Here is a 20943-nt window from a genome sequence, read left to right on the forward strand (position 1 = left end):
AAACAGAAAGTTTACCGCTGTTGCAATAATTCCCTAGAAAATTCAGAATGTGATAAAATGTTGAAACCTTTTGAATATTAAGCTCTGATAAATTTACTACAGTGGGAATTTTCTTTCATAATTTTTGGAGCTAGGGAAGTATGGATGTTGCTGCATTCTTTACAGACTGTCCTGTTTAGGCAGATTGCTGTTATGTTTGCATTGTTTGCATAGGTTTGCTTCTTTAATGATTCTATTTGAGGATAGGAGTATTAAATATGCAGAGGCATTTAGTATGAAATGTTGAATAATAATTTTAGTGATTTGCTACAGTAGAGTATGATAAGGGTTTTGCAATGGTTTATACTAACTTATCTCACGAGTCCTTGTTGAGTTTTGTGTGGATGAAGCTTTTGAGATTTAGGGAAGACCGTGATATGAGAGGAATTAAGGCGACACAAAAGGTCAAGCTTAAGGATTCCCAAGGCATCCCAAGATAATATTTCAAGAAGTCTCAAGCATCTAAGCTTGGGGATGCCCCGGTTGACATCCCACCTTTCTTCTTCAACAACTATCGGTTAGTATCGGTTGATCCTAAGTTTTTGCTTCTTCACATGATGTTTGCCAATAAAATACCAAGATCTTAAATTCTTAAATGTTAGAGAGTCTTCACATGGTTGCATAATTATTCAACTACTCATTGATCTTCACTTATATCTTTTGGAGTAGTTTGTCATTTGCTCTAGTGCTTCACATATATCTTTTAGAGCATGGTGGTAGTTTTTATTTTGAAGAAATAGATGAACTCTCATGCTTCACTTATATTATTTGAGAGTCTTAAATAGCATGGTAATTTTCTTAAATAATCCTAATATGCTAGGCATCCAAGAATAATAAAAACTTTTTATGAGTGTGATGAATACTAAGAGAAGTGTGATGCTTGATGATTCTTTTGACATATGGAGGTAATAATATCAAAGTCGTGCTAGTTGAGTAGTTGTGAAATTGAGAAATGCTTGTGTTGAAGTTTGCAAGTCCCGTAGCATGCACGTATGGTAAACGTTGTGTAACAAATTTGAAACATGAGGTGTTATTTGATTGTCTTCCTTATGAGTGGTGGTCGGGGACGAGCGATGGTCTTTTCCTACCAATCTATCCCTCTAGGAGCACGCGTGTAGTGCCGAGGTTTTTGATGACTTGTAGATTTTTGCAATAAGTATGTGAGTTCTTTATGACTAATGTTGAGTCCATGGATTATACACACTCTCACCCTTCCATCCTTGCTAGCCTCTTCGGTACCGTGCATTGCCCTTTCTCACATTGAGAGTTGGCACAAACTTCGCCAGTGCATCCAAACCCCGTGATATGATACACTCTTTCACACATAAACCTCCTTATATCTTCCTCAAAATAGCCACCATACCTACCTATTATGGCATTTCCATAGCCATTCCGAGATATATTGCCATGCAACTTCCCATCATTCCGTTCATCATGACACATTCATCATTGTCATATTGGTTAGCATGATCATGTAGTTGACATAGTATTTGTGGCAAAGCCGCCGTTCATAATTCTTTCATACATGTCACTCTTGGTCCATTGCATATCCCGGTACACCGCCGGAGGCATTCATATAGAGTCATCTTTCGTTCTAGTATCGAGTTGTAATCATTGAGTTGTAAATAAATAGAAGTGTGATGATCATCATTTTCTAGAGCATTGTCCCAAGTGAGGAATAAAAAAATAAAGGCCATAAAAAGAGAAGGCCCAAAAAAAAGATAAAGGCCATAAAAAAAGAAAAGGCCCAAAAAATGAGAGAAAAGAGAGAAGGGACAATGTTACTATCCTTTTACCACACTTGTGCTTCAAAGTAGCACCATGATCTTCATAGTAGAGAGTATCTCATGTTATCACTTTCATATACTAGTGGGAATTTTTCATTATAGAACTTGGCTTGTATATTCCAACAATGGGCCTCCTCAAGTGCCCTAGGTCTTCGTGAGCAAGCAAGTTGGATGCACACCCACTAGTTTCTTTTGTTGAGCTTTCATACATTTATAGCTCTAGTGCATCCGTTGCATGGCAATCCCTACTCCTTGCATTAACATCAATCGATGGGCATCTCCATAGCCCATTGATTAGCCTCGTTGATGTGAGACTTTCTCCTTTTTATCTTCTCCACATAACCCCCTCGTTATTCTATCCCACCCATAGTGCTATATCCATCGCTTGCGCTCATGTATTGCGTGAAAGTTTATGAGTTTGAGATTACTAAAGTATGAAACAATTGCTTGGCTTGTCATTGGGGTTGTGCATGATGAGAGCATTCTTGTGTGACGAAAATGAAACATGACTAAACTATATGATTTTGTAGGGATGAACTTTCTTTGGCCATGTTATTTTGAGAAGACATAATTGCTTAGTTAGTATACTTGAAGTATTATCATTTTTATGTCAATATGAACTTTTGTCTTGAATCTTTTGGATCTGAATATTCATACCACAATTAAGAAGAATTACATTGAAATTATGCCAAGTAGCACTCCGCATCAAAAATTCTGTTTTTATCATTTACCTACTCGAGGACGAGCAGGAATTAAGCTTGGGGATGCTTGATACGTCTCCAACGTATCTATAATTTTTGATTGCTCCATGCTATGTTATCTACTGTTTTGGGCAATATTGGGCTTTATTATCCACTTTTATATTATTTTTGAGACTAACCTATTAACCGCAGGCCCAGCCCAAAATTGTTGTTTTTGCCTATTACATTGTTTCGAAGAAAAGGAATATCAAACGGAGTCGAAACGGAACGAAATCAACTGGAGAAGTTGTTTTTGGAAGGAAAGCTACCAGGTGGACTTGGACCCCACGTCAGGAGCCAAGGGAGGTGCTCACGAGGGTGGGGGGCGCCCCCCTAGGGCGCGCCCCCTGCCTCATGGGGCCCCCGAAGCTCCACCGACGTAAATGGGAAGGTCCTTACGTTATCAAGGAGGTCTATCGTTCTGGTGCGATAAAAATCAACAACTTCGAAGGCACAAATCCGAAGGTGGTGAACGGTCAAAGAATCAAACATTATATCTCAGGTAATCCCATAAATGTTGAAACCAATGTTATTGAAACCGTAACCCCGGAGGAATACATAAGGGACACTTTCCGAAATGTTTCAGACTCTGAAAAGGAATAGGTATGTGGTACGGTAAATAAACCGCCTCCAAAATAGTTTTAAGGCAATATTTCTCCGTTTTGGAATATTTAGAAAAATAGAAAAATAAGAAGCAGTCCGGGAAGGACACGAGGGCTCCACGAAGGTGGAGGGCGCGCCCTACCCTCCTGGGTGTGCCCTACCCTCTTGGGCACGCCCCCCTTCCTCGTGGGCACTTCATGTGCTCTCCCGACTCCGTTTTCATACACGACACGTATTTTGGTCGGTAAAAATTCATTATATAATCTCCCGGGGGTTTTGACTCCCGTATCATGCAAAAATCTCCTGTTTTTGTTTCGAGCTATTTTTGTGACAGATCCAGGTCGTCATGTCGTCTTCAAGCGCCTCCAAGGACCAGTTCTTTGAGAAGGTCATCAACCCCTACCTCAAACCATTGAGATGCATGAGGGGTTGTTGCACATCCGCGATACTGAGGGACCAAGGAAGACCGGAAGCACAGAGGCAAGGCTCGAGGCATTGGAGCAAGAAGTTTTTAAGTGTCAGGAGATGGTGGAGCATGGACTCGATTCCAATACATTATGATCACGGAGTTCACCAACAACCACAAGCTGGACGTTAAGGACATTGGGGAGGCCATCTTCAAGCTTCATGAGAAAAACGAGCACCTCCAAGCCCAGATCTATGACCTGCAAATCAAAACTGTGAGTATGAATATAGATTCAAGAGGATGAGTTTGGTTGCAGATTTGAGGTTTCAGGAGACTCGATCATCCTTCTATGATGGTGAGCCTATGCCTTGGAAGAAGGACGACAAGCCTACGCCATCAACAAAACCATCACCTTCTCCACCAACAAAGAAGAATTGAGTATTTGGTATGGGCACTCCCCTTGGCAACTGCCAAGCATGGGGGAGTGCCCCAGTATCGTATCACCATCACTTTTATCTTTACCGTTTTCTTAGTTCGATCCTTTTGGTAATATCTTGATCTAGTAGAATAAAAGTTCTTAGTATGATCTAGTTGTGAGTTTTGCTTTATAATTCCTCTATGTAATCGAGTCTATGAGCTATATAATAAAGATTAGTGTTGAGTCAAGGGCTTGATTATTTTGCCATGATACTAAGGGAATAAAAGAAAAGAGAAAGAAACAAAAAGAAACAAAGAGATCATATGGATCTTATGGAGAGTAATGAGCTCACATAGAAAAAGTATGATGAATAAAGGTTGTTGAGAGTTGACAAACATAGTTTTGGTCGTCGTTGCAATTAATAGGAAGTAATAAAGAAAGAGAGGTCTTCACATATAAATATACTATCTTGGACATCTTTTATGATTGTGAGCACTCATTAAAATATGACATGCTAAAGAGTTGACGTTGGACAAGGAAGACAATGTAATGGGTTATGTTTTCTTACATCTGAGATAAATTATATTGTCATGGATCATCCAACATGGTTGAGCTTGCGTTTCCCCCTCTTGCTAGCCAAATTCATCGCACCAAGTAGAGATACTACTTGTGCTTCCAAATACCCTTAAACCAGTTTTGCCATGAGAGTCCACCATACCTACCTATGGATTGAGTAAGATCCTCCAAGTAAGTTGTCATCGGTGCAAGCAATAAAAATTGCTCTCTAAATATGTATGACTTATTAGTGTGGGAGAAAATAAGCTTTATACGATCGTGTGATATGGAAGAAATAAAAGCGACAGACTGCATAATAAAGGTCCATATCACAAGTGGCAATATAAAGTGACGTTCTTTCGCATTAAGATTTTGTGCATCCAACCATAAAAGCGCATGACAACCTCTGCTTCCCTCTGCGAAGGGCCTGTCTTTTACTTTTATCTCCTACCTTGCATAAGAGTCATGGTGATCTTCACCCTTCCTTTTTACATTTTATCCTTTGGCAAGCACAGTATGTTGGAAAGATCCTGGTATATATGGCTAATTGGATGTGAGTTTTCATGAACTATTATTGTTGACATTACCCTTGAGGTAAAACGTTGGGAGGCAAAACTATAAGCCCCTATATTTCTCTCTGTCTGATTAAAACTCCATACCCATAAGTATTGCGTGAGTGTCAGCAATTGTGAAATACTATATGATAGTTGAGTATGTGGACTTGCTGAAAAGCTCTTATACATTGACTCTTTCCTATGTTATGATAAATTGCAATTGCTCCAATGACTGAGATTATAGTTTGTTAGTTTTCAATGATGTTTACGATTCCTACTTGAAATTGTGATTGAATTATTACTCTAGCATAAGAAATCATATGACAAGAATTATATAAGTTGTTGTACTAAGAATGATCATGATGCCCTCATGTCCGTATTTTATTTTTATCGACACCTCTATCTCTAAACATGTGGACATATTTTTTGATTTCGGCTTTCGCTTGAGGACAAGCGAGGTCTAAGCTTGGGGGAGTTGATACGTCCATTTTGCATCATGCTTTTATATCGATATTTATTGCATTATGGGCTGTTATTACACATTATGTCACAATACTTATGCCTATTCTCTCTTATTTTACAAGGTTTACATAAAGAGGGAGAATGCCGGCAGCTGGGATTCTGGGCTGGAAAAGGAGCAAATATTAGAGACATATTCTGCACAGCTCCAAAAGTCCTGAAACTTCACGGAAGACGTTTTCAGAATATATAAAAAATACTGAGCGCAAGAAGTTCACCAGGGGGCCACACCCTGCCCACGAGGGTGGGGGGCGCGCCCCCTACCCCGTGGGCCCCCTGTTGGCCCTTTGATGTCCATCTTCTGCTATATGGAGTTTTTCGATGAGGAAAAAATCATAAGCCATCTTCTCGGATGAAACTCCGCCGCCACGAGGCGGAACCTTGGAGGATCCAATCTAGGGCTCCGGCAGAGCTGTTCTGCCGGGGAAACTTCCCTCCGGGAGGGGGAAATCATCGCCATCGTCATCACCAACGCTCCTCTCATCGAGAGAGGGCAATATCCATCAACATCTTCATCAGCACCATCTCTTCTCAAAACCCTAGTTCATCTCTTGTATCCAATTCTTGTCTTCAAGTCCGGGATTGGTGCTAGTAGGTTGCTAGTAGTGTTAATTACTCCTTGTAGTTGATGCTAGTTGGTTTATTTGGTGGAAGATCATATGTTCAGATCCTATATGCATATTAATACCCCTCTGATTATGAATATGAATATGCTTTGTGAGTAGTTACGTTTGTTCCTGAGGACATGGGAGAAGTCTTGCTATTAGTAGTCATGTGAATTTGGTATTCATTCGATATTTTGATGAGATGTATGTTGTCTCTCCCCAAGTGGTGTTATGTGAACGTCGACTACATGACACTTCACCATTATTTGGGCCTAGAGGAAGGCATTGGGAAGTAGTAAGTAGATGATGGGTTGCTAGAGTGACAGAAGCTTAAACCCTAGTTTATGCGTTGCTTCATAAGGGGCTGATTTGGATCCATATGTTTCATGCTATGGTTAGGTTTACCTTAATACTTTTGTTGTAGTTGCGGATGCTTGCAATAGAGGTTAATCATAAGTGGGATGCTTGTCCAAGTAAGGACAGTACCCAAGCACCGGTCCACCCACATACCAAATTATCGAAGTACCGAACGCGAATCATACGAACGTGATGAAAACTAGCTTGACGATATTCCCATGTGTCCTCGGGAGCGCTTTCCTCTATGTAAGAGTTTGTCCAGGCTTGTCCTTTGCTACAAAAAGGATTGGGCCACCTTGCTGCACTTTATTTACTTTTGTTACTTGTTGCTCGTTACAAATTATCCTATCACAAAACTATCTATTACCACTTATTTCAGTACTTGCAGAGAATACCTTGCTAGAAACCGCTTATCATTTCCTTCTGCTCCTCGTTGGGTTCGACACTCTTACTTATCGAAAGGACACCCCTATACCATCAGCTTAGGCCGGCGCTTATTTGGTGGAGGGGTCGGTGATTTGGGTGGAAGGTTTCGCGCTCGGTCGGGGCATGTGGGATGTGGAAGGAGGAGGAGGATGGAGGTCGGGTGTGGATTACCTGCCTGGATAGGCGAGGCCGAGCAGCGTGAAGGAGGGTCGCCGGCAAGGAGGCGGCGACGCTGCAAGTAAGGAATGAAGGATTCAACTTGGAAAAGAAGGCGGAAACAGGGGAAATGTGGCTCTTGGTAAGGTGGAGGGGGCGGGGAGGTAGATATTTCCGCGGAAGCCGAAAATTTGGAATCGCTTCAGCCAAGAAACTGGCGCGCAAAGTGTCATCAGATACGGTCCCTTATTTAGACACGGTCCGAAGATATTTTGTGCTGCATCTCACACGGTTGGTTATAATAAATTGTGTGGGATCTACTTTATTTTCGTCTTGATTTGAATTATATAATGAGGTCACAGCGGCCATGGACGGTGTTTCAATTTCTAGAACTTTTATCTGCAGTGAACATGCAACTATAGGTGTGTCATCCAAAAAAATGGAATTATTCAGGCTTCGTTTGGACATTTTCATACATTAACTGGGTCTTCTAGGCATTTTATGCGCATAATTCAAATCTGAACTACATGCACATGCTCCAGTGCATATAAACTGGTTGAAAAATCAAATATGTGTCCTTCGTTGCATGCTTAGGTCCCATGCAAGAAATGGGAATGAATTTCAAACACCCTGCCACCGTCAGTCGACCGCACATATTGTGATACCTGGTTTTTAAATTCTAGTAAATCCAAAACTCGTGTGAAATTCATGAAACTTGGCATTCTATCATGGAGCAGCATCAACATGCCGTGGTAAAAATTTTGTCTCATTTGGGGCAGGTTTGGGTATAAGCTTCTCACAACCAGTGCTTCTCACAACAAGCGTGATGGTTTCGGTAGGGAACATGCACCTTTGGGGACGAAACGATATCCGTTGCCTCTTATTGCTTTCAAAAAAATTCGAGTGTCAACATAGAACAACAAGAGTGTTGTGTTCAATTTTGGATTTTTTTTCGGGGTTCGTTTGGACATTTTTATACATTAACTGGGTTTTCCATGCATTTTATGTGGATAATTCAAATTTGAACTACATGCACATTCTCCAGTGCATATAAACTGGTTGAAATATCAAATATGTGTCCTTGGGTGCATGCTTAGGTCCCATGCAAGAAATGAGAATGAATTTCAAACACCCTGTCACCGTCACTCGGCCACAAACATTGAGATACCTGGTTTTTAAATTCTAGTAAATACAAAACTCGTCTAAAATTCATGAAACTTGGCATGCTATCATAGAGCGACATCAACAAGCTGTGGTAAATTTTTTGTCCCATTTGGGGCAGATTTGGGTATAAGCTTCTCGCAAACCAGAGCTTCTCACAACAAGCATGATGGTTTCGATAGGGAACGTGCCAGCTTTGGGGACGAAATGATATATGTTGCCTCTTATTGCTTTCAAAAAATTTGGAGTGTCAACATAGAACAACAAGAGTGTTGTGTTCAATTTGGGGATTTTTTGAGGTTTGTTTGGAGATTTTTATACATTAACTGGGTTTTCCAAGCATTTTATGTGCATAATTCAAATTTGAACTACATGCACATTCTCGAGTGCATATAAAACTGGTTAAAAAAATGAATATGTGTCCTTGGGTGCATGCTTAGGTCCCATGCAAGAAATGGGAATGAATTTCAAACACCCTGCCACCGTCACTCGGCCGCAAACATTGAGATACCTGGTTTTTAAATTCTATTAAATCCAAAACTTTTCTGAAATTCATGAAACTTGGCATGCTATCATGGAGCGGCATCAACATGCCGTGGTAAAAAAATTGTCAGCTTCCCCAGGTTTAATTCAGTTTCCCCAATTTAATTCAGTTTTTAAATATAAAACACTCATCGCAAACGGTTTAGTTAGAACACCCGTATGCAAACTGACAGCTTCCCCAGGAAGCCAAGGGAAAATGTGCCGAGAAGGATTTGTGCAGCTCTTGATCGCAAACGTTTTATATAGAACACTCGTATGCAAAGTGAGAGCAACGCAGGATTTGTGCATCCCTTCAACGCAAACGGTTGTTTTGGATGACCCGTGTGCAACCACGTACAAACAATTATTGGGTATGTTGCCATTTGTCAAACTGGAAAGATTTACATTTGTAGATCTAGTAACGTTGCCATTTGTCAATCCTTGTAACACTGCGATTTGTCAAAATATGCAGCTATAAATCATTAGCACTATCTAATTTTTGCAACTAAAATTTAGTAATTAAGCATAGATTTCATTCATAGATTAAGCAGTCGTTCTTAATTTATACAGACAGATCAACTCGACAACTGAACAGACCAAACTTCTCCCCAATTATTGCCAACAACATACTGAAATAGCTAGTTCAACTATATATATACTAGCTAATTTAAAGTACCTTGTACAGTTCGACCACACATGTATAATCAGATGAACTGAACAAAATAGCCCCTAAATACTACTACTACTACCACAGAGGGGCTTTGTGCTACTTCCGGCAGCCTCTCCTCTTCCGAGCGCGCTCACCCCCTCAGTAATAGGCAGAGGAGGAGGAGGAGCCTACTAACGAGCTGGACAACTGCAATACGGTGCCTGTCGATGCTACACGTTCAGCGATGCTCGCCGGCTCGAACGCCCACTGCCGCTCCAGACGATCCCTCTTGAAGCGGCCCGACTGCTCGTAGATCTCCTGATTCCTCGCCTCTGCGTCGGCGTGTGCTGCGGCCACGGCTGCGGTAAGGCTCTTCACGTGCTCGACAAGGCGCTCCTCCTCCTCCCGCAGGAACTCGATGTAGCGCGCAAGGTCGCTGACGCACGTGCGGGACTCCACATCCGCCTCCTGCCTTCGGGCCGCGGCGGCAAAGCGGGTGATAATCCCGGCAGTCGACGGTGGGCTGGCGGCCATGGCGGCCGACGACGGGGTGGCGGCCACAACCACCACCTCCCGCCTTCGGGCCGCGGTGGCGGAGCGGGTGATGGCCATGATGGCCGGTAGTGGGGTGGCGGCCACGACGGCCACCTCCCGCCTTCGGGCTGCGGCGGTAGAGAGGGAGATGGCCCTGGCTTTCGACGGTGGTGTGGCGGCAACGGCGGCCGGCAACAGCTGCCAATGGGCAGCGGCGGTGGAGCGTGTGGTGGGTGTTCTTGCGCACACCCAACAGGGACGCCACACACACTACACTACGCCGGGGACTGCGCTGCCATCGAGGTGTAGCCTCCCAGCTGGAGCTGTCATCTAATGACGGCGGAATGGCTGAGCGACGACGACGGACCTGTGCCATTGGCGATTGTGGGAGAAGCAGACGAGATAAGCTACAGGGAGGGAGGGGAAAATGCGATGCAGGACTCGCCGGCCGTGAGGGTTTTTATAGCAGGCCGATAAGCATTGTGATTTTGGGGGATTTCACCGAGTCGGGCGGGAAGCTTGCGCGGGAACCTGTGAGGTTGTGCGGGAACAGGCTCACCGACGATTCATTGGCGCCACCGTTTGGCCAAAAGAACGCCCCACGCGCTGCGCAAACTTGTGCTGTAAGCTGTCTGCGGCAGCTGGGTGACAAGACGTGCGAGAGGACATGTTTAATAAAAAAACATATGTGATTTAATTACCTACTATACCCCCGTCCTGGTTTATAAGTAGGATTTAACTAATAAAATACGAATGCATGTCGCCAAACATTATATCGTTGGAGTCGTATTTGAACATAGTTTCCAGCTATACAATTTTTGTAACATGCATTAACACTGTTTTGGTTAAATTTAAGGTTATATACCAGCAAGCGTTTGCCCACAACACGTACGGCTTATTCCATCACAAACAGCTCGGATGGATCAACTGTATGCCACGTATCACACACGCAACTCTAATCTAGTTCATGCCTGATGTCTCCAACACCGCTCGCACAGTTCGTCTTATTTGCCACGTATGACTGTGCTGTCCTCTGCTTGTCTCCCTCGGCAAGCTCTGCTCGCTATTAGGCGCCGTGGCACGCTCTGTCGCGTCTATTGGCGCGCTCTGCTCGCGTCCATTGGCGCGCTCGGCATGTGGACAGCTTTTCCTTGCACGTTCAACTACTATATGCATATATATGCTAGCAAGATGCCCGTGCGTTGCACGAAACATCAAGATACATTTGTATGAGTAGTTTATCTTGTGAGAGAAAAGGATGAACGAAAGAAGTCCTTATCTGCAAGTGTGGAGAGAGGTGCATGTATATTTTTGCAAAATTGTCATAGTTTGCTTTCTAACCGTCAGATATAGATCGGATAGTCTATATTACACGATGGCAGGCACACCATCATCACCAACTCTGTCTTTTATAAGAGTAGAGATAGAGATGGTTGATCGCCATTGAGGCGACCGCGGAGCAGTTTTCTCGCGTCCCTCTGCGCTCACTCTGCCAGTGTTTGGGCGTGCGCACGATCACGTCTGGGGCCCCATATGCATGCGGTTGCGCCGCGCGTGTTTCCATGCGATGTAGTTACGTGTGGCACGATGGAGTTATGCGCTGCAAATTAGAATTGCCATCAGGGCCTGCCGTCCTGGCTGTCCGGCTTCCCATTTAATTCCCGCGGCCATTATAACCTAAGTCTCTTCAACCTTTCAATCGCACCCCACAACACAAAGCACACCCACGACGACACATAGAGAGGGGATGTCCAGTAGCGCTCCGATGGAGTTCGGCGAGTATAGAGTGGAGACCCACGCGAGGGAGACGGATCTCTCGGTGGTGTACACCATCGACCCAGCCGTGGTGGACGACTACATCAACAGCGTTGAGCAGTTGCTTGCTCGAGACAAGTACAAGGTGGTCGGCATCAACGTCCAGTACACCACCGGTCGTCCCGGCATAGATCAGAAGGTTGCCATCGCCCAGTTGTGTGTGGGCCATCATGTCCTCATCTACCACTACTACATGGCCACAGAGCCTTGCAGCCGTTTCAACAGGTTTGTCAACAGCTCCGACTACAAGTTCACCATGGTGGAAACCACCGACGATGTAAACGCGCTCCGTGTTACAGGCTTGGCCTGCAAGAACCTTGTCGAAATCTGTGACCACTACAGGGTCTGGGGCAGCACGAAGAAGGACTCCATGGTCGAACTCGCCTCGGCCATCATCGACCCCTACTACGAAAAGATGAAGTAGGATGCCCAGAGAACAAGTCCCGTATCCTAGCACGGGGCCTGGATGCGGCAACTGCATGAACCTCACCTCAGGTTCGCGACCAAGAGTGTGTACACATGCTATGAGATGCACAGGTGGATCGTTGACATGAGGAAGTGCCTCGTTACCGAAATCGATGAGCCTGGATCGAGCCACAAGCAGATCAAGCGTCACAAGAAGTATATGATGATCAGATCATCGTTTATGCTAGTTAATCATGCATGTAATATATAGTTTACTTTATTGTTCGTGTGTGTGCCTATGTAATTATGCATGTAATAGTTTACTTTGGTGTGTGCAAATGCCATGGTTGTAGTAGCCATCTATGTAAGTGGATGTTTAATTTGGTTATGCAAGCATGTCCTTATAACTGTGTGTGTGTGTGTGTATGTATGTATGTATGTATGTATGTATGTATGTATGTATGTATGTATGTATGTATGTATACTCATATGAGTAGGTCTATTCTAACAACACCCCTTAATACCTTATTCTGCATATCCCCACCTTATTCTGCTAACACCTCCGCCTCATCCTGCAGCTACAAACTAACCACACCAAAACACACGACCGAACTGCACGAAGAAAACCACCCACCATATCCTATCTTCTCACGACCTCCCACCTCGTCCCCTCCATCCACTCCGCTCGATCTCCACCCCCACCACTTCGCCGCACCACCTCCCTCCCCGTGACGCCTCACCACCTCCCTCCCCACACCGCCGGACCCCCTCCCTCCCCACGGCGCCGCACCACCTCCCACACACGCCATCCCACCGCGTCGCCACCTGTAGCGACCAGACCTCAAACGGTCCAATCTCTGTGCTTAGGTGTCATCCCTGGAACAGTAATGCTGACACCACACTGTACTTGAAGGATTTATAACAGAGTAGCAATCACACACTTATTACATCGAGTGTCTCAAAAGAGAACTTATTACAATAAATATGGCTTAAGGCCATCTAATAACGATAACAGCGGAAGGCTTGGAAGATAAGTGAGTCCATCAACTCCAACAGCATCACTGAGTATAGAACCATGACCTAAAAGCACCTTAATCATCGTCTGAAAAGTCTGCAACATTAACGTTGCAGCCCGAAACGGGTCAGCACATGGAATATGCTGGCGAAGTAACACATAGAGAGTAATGGAATGAAATAGGCTATTCTATATGCATATTTGGCTGGTGGAAAGCTCTATGGTTACAGTTTTGCGTAAAGCCAATTTTTCCCTACTGCAAAGGAATAAATTTATTTAACTATCATGGTAGTTGTTAAACATTGAGAATGGTTGACAGCATTCTCAATCCCAATTAAGAATCATCATTAAACAAAACCCAACAAAATTAATTTTAGAGTAACATGATGAGATTCACATGATAATCCAAGTACTAGATACTCAAGATGTCCATAACCGGGGACACGGCTAACCATGATTAGTTTATACACTCTGCAGAGGTTTGCGCACTTTTCCCCACAAGACTCGATCGCCTCCGTTTGATTTCTCGCACTACATGGTGTTTGAGAAACGGATGACCAAGACATAGTCTTTCAGAAGTGCTAACACCTTACGATCGGGTAGACCGTTACACCTACTTTCCCCTACATCTGCTAGTCTACCACTGTAAGAGTTCGCACAACTTAATCAACTATGCTAGAGCCCATAGTAGCTTGTGGCTGCACACGGAAGTTTCTAGCATGAATAATCTCATGATCCCTTTGAGCCTGGGTGGCGGTCCATAAAAAAACAGGCAATTGCTGGAATACCCAGGTGCCTCAATCCACCCAGATATGTATTTAAGTTGTCACCTTAGATAAACAATTAATTTAACAATCTCACATCTGTCATGGATACATTCACCCAATCCACGTCTACTAGCATAGCATGGCATAATAAGCAAACGTAGAAGTAACTCCCAAAGGTTTGATAATAACAGGTAATAGGTACTACCTAAACTACTTCCCAAACCCACAATTTAACTAGATCCTAATCATGCAATGTGTGAGGATTGATCTAATGCAATAAAAACTGGGTAATTGGAAGTATGATCAAAGTTTTACTTGCCTTGCTGATGATCTGCAAAACCTAGCGATTCGAAGTAGCAAGAGGCGCACTCCGGGTACTCTATCGCAAACAAACAAGCATACAATAAGTACTCAACTAATGCACAGGTAAAAGTCGAATAAAAGATCTAACCAGAAAGTTCAACTTAAGATCTCCGGTTGGAAAAAACAATCAAATCGAACGAAGCAACGAAAGACAAAACGGCAAAAGAAACAGGCTTCGTTTACTATTCTGGATCTAGGGCAATTTTTACAGTGGCAAAAACTTGTTTGAGTTGGTTAAACAGAAAGAGGGTTTCGAGACGAAACTCCAGGCGCTTGAATCGCCTGATTCCGATAAACAAGCGAAAAGTTAGACTAAAACGAAAATCGGATCAGGAATCACGATCAGATAAATCGCGAATTTAATCCGAGAAAAAGAAAAACGACGCACGTTCGCTAAAACGAACGAACAGACGAACGCTCGCTAATTAAATAAACCGGAAAAACCAATCTATTAAAAAAAACGAAACTAAAAAAATGAACAAAACCGACGGAAAACCGATCGGTTTTCTAAAGAGAAACCAGCGGTGAAAAACTACCTCCGGCGGCGGCGGATCCGGCGGTCCGGCGAGGCGGCGCGGCGGCGGTCCGACGGCGGCGGCGAGGTACGGGCGGCGCGGGCGGCGGCGGCTGCGGCGGGGCGGCGGCCTAGGGATAGGGTTTCGGGTGCGGGGCGCGGCTGGGCTGGCCTCGGGCCTCGGCGGCGCTATTTAATGGCCCGGCCAGGCGGAATCCTGGCCGGTTACGGCCCAAGGTCGGTTCAGACTTTTTTTTGAATGATTACGCTCAGAAAAAAACAAAAGGAATACTAAACGGACTCCAAAAATCCCGAAATAAATTTTCCCCGGCTTCTAAAATCAAGCCGCACAGGATGAACATTTATTTGGGGCCTAAATGCAATTTTGAAAAACACGCATTTTCCCTAATTCAAATAAAATAGCATATAAGACCAAAATAGAATCTTATTTGATTATTTTATTAAATCCTCAATATTTCTTTATTTTGGGAAAGTCATTTTATTCCCTCTCTCATATTTTTGTAATAGAAATAATTGAAGATAAAATAAATAAAATCAAATGATCCTATTTTCAAAATTTGAGAAAACTCAAATATGAAAATAACGAAATCCCCAACTCTCTCCAAGGGTCCTTGAGTTGCGTAGAATTTTCTAGGATCAACCAAAATGCAATAAAATATGATATGCAATGATGATCTAGTGTATAACATTCCAAATTGAAAATTTGGGATGTTAGAAACCTACCACCCTTAAGATGAATCTCGCCCTCGAGATTCGGGTTGGCTAGAAAATAGGTGAGGGTGGTCCTTCAGCAATTCTTCCTCTCGCTCCCAGGTGGCTTCATCCTCCGTGTGGTGGCTCCACTGAACTTTGCAAAACTTGATAACCTTGCTGCGGGTGAGTCGACTGGCATACTCTATAATCTTGACTGATTTCTCCTCATAGGTCAAATCACTGTCCAACTGAATTGCTTCTAGTGGCACTGTATCACTCAGCGGTATATCAGCCATCTCTGCGTGGCACTTCTTCAACTGGGAAATGTGGAACACGTCGTGAACTCCTGACAATCCTTCGGGCAATTCCAACTTATAGGCTACTTCTCCCATATGCTCCAAAACATTGTATGGGTCTACAAAACGTGGCGCTAACTTTCCCTTAACTCCAAAGCGCTTAACTCCTCGAAGTGGAGATACTCGAAGATAAACTCGGTCTCCGACTTCGTAAACTGTCTCCTTGCATTTAGAATCTGCATAACTCTTCTACCTGGATTGAGCTACCTTGAGCCTATCGCGAATCAATTTCACTTTCTGTTCAGACTCCTTTATCAGATCCGGTCCAAACAACTAGCGGTCTCCAACTTCATCCCAAGACAATGGGGTCCTGCACCTCCTTCCGTACAAGGCTTCGGAAGGGGCCATCTTCAAACTGGATTGATAACTGTTGTTGTAAGAGAACTCTGCATATGGCAAATTCTCGTCCCAACTAGATCCGTAATCTAGCCCACAAGCTCTCAGCATATCCTCCAAAATCTGATTGACTCTCTCGGTCTGTCCATCTATCTGCGGGTGGAAAGTTGTACTAAACTCCAGTCTGGTGCCCAAAGTTTCATGTAACTGATTCCAGAACTTGAGGTAAATTGGGTTCCTCTATCTGATACTATGCTCCTTGGAACTCCATGCAGACATACGATTCTGGTCATGTATATCTTTGCCAACTTTGCACTGGTATAGGTGGTCTTCACTGGAATGAAATGAGCTACCTTTGTCAAATGATCGACTACAACCCATATCGAGTCATAGCCTGAACGTGTTCTGGGCAATCCTGTAATAAAATCCATGCCTAACTTATCCCACTTCCATTTGGGTATCGGCAATGGCTGTAGCAATCCTGCTGGCTTCTGATGCTCTGCCTTTACTCTCTGACATACATCACAAACTGCTACATACTCCGCAATATCCTTCTTCATTCCGGTCCACCAGAAGGTGTCCTTCAAATCGAAATACATTTTGGTATTTCCTGGGTGAATCGAATATGGTGAATCATGGGCCTCTTGCAGAATTATCTTCCTGATCGCCGAATCATATGGCACATAAACACGGTCTTCAACCATAAGGTATCATGCTCATCCTCATGAAATCCCTTAGCTTTTTCTTTGCTCATTTTCTCTTTAATAGAGGTAATCTCCTTGTCAGTCTTCTGGGCTTCTCTGATCTTATCCATCAAAGTAGAATGAATCTCCAAGGCTGCTACATAGCCTCTTGGAACTATTTCCAAACATAGCTCTCGAATATTTTCGGCTAAATCCCTTGGTAAATCTCCCGTCATTAGTGTGTTGACGTGGCTTTTACGGCTCAACGCATCAGCTACTACGTTAGCCTTTCCGGGGTGATAATGCAATTTAATATCATAATCCTAGATGAGCTCGAACCATCTCCTTTGCCTGAGGTTCAATTGTTTCTGCGTGAAAATATACTTCAAACTCTTGTGGTCCGTGTATACCTCACAATGGTTTCCAATGAGAAAGTGTCTCCATGTCTTCAACGCATGCACTACGGCTGCTAACTCCAAATCATGCGTAGCATAATTCAACTCACGAGGTTTGAGCTGTCGTGAGGCATATGAAACAACTCTTCCTTCCTGCATAAGCACTGCTCCAAGTCCTCGACGTGAAGCGTCGCAATACACCTCATAATCCTTGGTCTGATCTGGCAAAATCAACACAGGTGATGTAACCAAACGTTTCTTCAACTCCTGGAAACTGGCCTCACATTCCTCAGTCCATATGAACTTGGTATCCTTTTTCAACAACTCCGTCATAGGCTTCGCAATCTTTGAGAAATTCTCAATGAATCTCCGGTAGTATCCTGCGAGTCCAAGAAAACTCCGGATCTCTCCAACTATTGTTGGGGCTTCCCAATTTGTCACGGTATCAACCTTAGTGGGATCTACTGCTATACCTTCTCCGGATATAACGTGTCCGAGAAATCCAACTTCTTTCAACCAAAACTCACATTTGCTAAACTTGGCATATAACTGATGTTCTCTGAGCTTACCAAGTACCAAACGCAAATGCTCCTTATGCTCCTCTTCATTATTAGAGTAAACAAGGATATCATTAATGAACACTACGACGAACTTATCCAAAAACTCCATAAACACTTTGTTCATCATGTTCATAAAATATGCAGGTGCGTTAGTCAGACCAAATGACATAACGGTATACTCGTACAGCCCATCCCTGGTGGTAAAAGCCGTCTTAGGTATATCCTATTCTCGAATCTTTAACTGGTGGTATCCTGATCGCAGATTGATCTTAAAAAATACCTTAGCTCCTTGCAATCGATCAAACAGATCATTGATCATCGGTAGTGGGTATTTGTTCTTGATGGTTACTTCATTTAATCCTCGATAATCAACAACCATCCTTAACGATCCATCCTTCTTCTCCAGTAGAAGTACTGGCGATCCCCAAGGCGAAGAACTTGGGCGAATATATCCTTTATCCAGTAACTCCTTAATCTGCTTCTTAATCTCCACCAAATCCTTTGCGGGCATCCTATATGGTCTCTTTGATATTGGCCCTATGCCTGGCAAAAGCTCAATCAAAAACTCAATATCTCTATCCGGTGGCATGCCTGGCAACTCTTCTGGAAATACATCAGGGAAATCCTTCACTACTGGTACTTCCTCCTGCACAACTCCTGTTAGACAATTCACTTGAGTCCTCTTCGGCACATGCCGGGATACATACTTGATCCTTCTCCCTTCCGGGGTGGTAAGCAAGATCGACTTACTGGCGCAATTGATGTTTCCTCCATACATCGACAGCCAATCCATCCCCAGAATTACATCCAATCCTTGTGATTCCAAAATGATTAAATCTGAGGGAAACACATGCCTACCTATACTCAATGGCACTTGAAAACATCCTTGGCTAGCCATATACTCTGCTCCTGGTGAGCTTACTAACATAGGTGTTCTAAGAACTTTGGTTGGGAAGATTATACTTATCCACGAATCCCCTTGATATGTATGAATGCGATGCACCAGTATGGAAAAGAACGAGTCCAGTAAATGACTTAACCAAAAACTTACCGATTACTGCATCCGGCTGCTCTTCAACCTCCTCCACGTTAACGTGGTTCACCTGTCCCCTGTTGAAAGGGTTCGGCTTCTTCCCAGAGCTTCCATTGCCATTTCCATTCTGGAATTCAGGACATTCATTCGCATAATGCCCAGTCTTCTGGCACTTAAAACAAGTGACTTGGCTCAGGTCTCTCTTGGCTCGGGTCGATGGGTTGGTGCGGTTCTGGCCGTTGCTTCCTCCATTCCCATTACCATTCTTGGTGCCATTGTGATTGTGCGAGCTACCTCCTCCATGGGTATGATGAAAATGTCCTCCCGGTCTAGGGGTAAAACGTGGCTTCTGTTGAGCTCCTGAATTATACTTCCCTTGTCCATACTTCCTCTTGCGGTTCTCAATCTGCTGCTGCTTCCCTTCCATCATGAGAGCACGATCTACCAACTCCTGGTAGTTGTTGAAGGTTGCTACCATCAACTGCATGCTCAACTCATCATTCAGTCCTTCCAAAAATTTCTCCTTCTTAGTTGCATCCGTAGCAACGTCATCTGGGGCATAACGTGCTAGCTTACTAAAGTCCTCCACATACTGGCCAACTGTCCGTCCTCCTTGGCGCAAGTTGCGAAACTCTCGCTTCTTCATGGCCATAGCTCCTGCTGAAACATGGGCAGTACGAAAAGCCTGATGAAACTGGTCCCACGTGACAGTGTCGACAGGGAAAGTGGTTGTGAAATTCTCCCACCATGATGTTGCGGGTCCTTCAAGCTGATGTGCGGCAAACTTCACCTTTTCCGCATCTGTGCATCCTGCTGTGGTCAACTCCCTAGCTGTCTTATGGAGCCAATCATCTGCTACTATCGGCTCGGTGCTACTGGAAAACACCGGCGGATTCAGCCTAAGAAAACGGGCTAAATGATCAACAAGTGGTGGTGGTGGTGGGTTGTTGTTGTTGTTCCCCTGATTCTGGTTCTGGACTAGCAACTGCATCAATGTGTTCTGCTGCTGGATCAACTGAGTGAGCTCCGGTGGGAAGGTAAATCCGGGGTCACGTCTCGGAGGCATCTGAGGGTTTAGAAAAGATGATATTTAAGACTAGAGAGGGGTCTAAAGAGAAAACACTACCCATATGCACATGAGACAAAAGCAAACAATTCACTTCATTCAATCAATCAAACAAGGGCATACAATCGATCTAACTATCGCAAAAGTGCTCGGACTACTATATTTACATGGTGGAATACTACTACTGATTTGGTGGTCTACTAGAAATATTCTTCGGTTGCAGACTCCATGATATCTGCTCTAGCTTCATCAACATAGTCATCATCGCTATCCTCTGGCTCCGAGTTGGTGTCGTCGATGATGATGTAGTCTTCCGAGCGAATGTCCTTGGGTTCCTCGTCTTCTTCTACCGGTGTAGGGCCTCCCATAAATATTCCAATCTTCTTGATCAGATCGTCATTCTTCTCCACTAATACTTCGATTTCCTCTTCATAATCTTCACGTGTAGCCTTGAGTTCTTCCTCCAGTTCCTTGATTCTTGTCTTTGCCTTCTTCAGATCTATCATGTCGGCGCACATCTGGTTCTCCTGACGTCGAATGTGCTTGTTTAACTCCTGGATAAAAGCTGCAATTGATCTATCCTTCCTGGTGCTGATCATCTCCCAGTGCTCATCTCGGCGCCCACAAATCTGGTAGATCGTATCCTTGAGATCATTGTGGTAGACTTCTCCAATGCGTCCCATGGCGATGTGAGCTGCCATGCTCTTTCCTAGATCCCAAGTTGGTGCATCAAAAGAAAACTCTATGGGCTCAGTGACTGGCATGAACGTCCTTCCTGGAACTTGAACTTGAATCATCCAGCGCTCTTCTTCTGGTAAAGTGGCATTGTAGGTTCCGGTGAAGCTTGGTACTCCTATGTTCAGGTATCTAGTGACTTCCTTCAAGTGACG

The sequence above is a fragment of the Triticum dicoccoides genome, chromosome 6A (genome assembly GCF_002162155.2).
Source record: "Triticum dicoccoides isolate Atlit2015 ecotype Zavitan chromosome 6A, WEW_v2.0, whole genome shotgun sequence".
In the NCBI taxonomy this organism is placed as follows: domain Eukaryota; kingdom Viridiplantae; phylum Streptophyta; class Magnoliopsida; order Poales; family Poaceae; genus Triticum; species Triticum dicoccoides.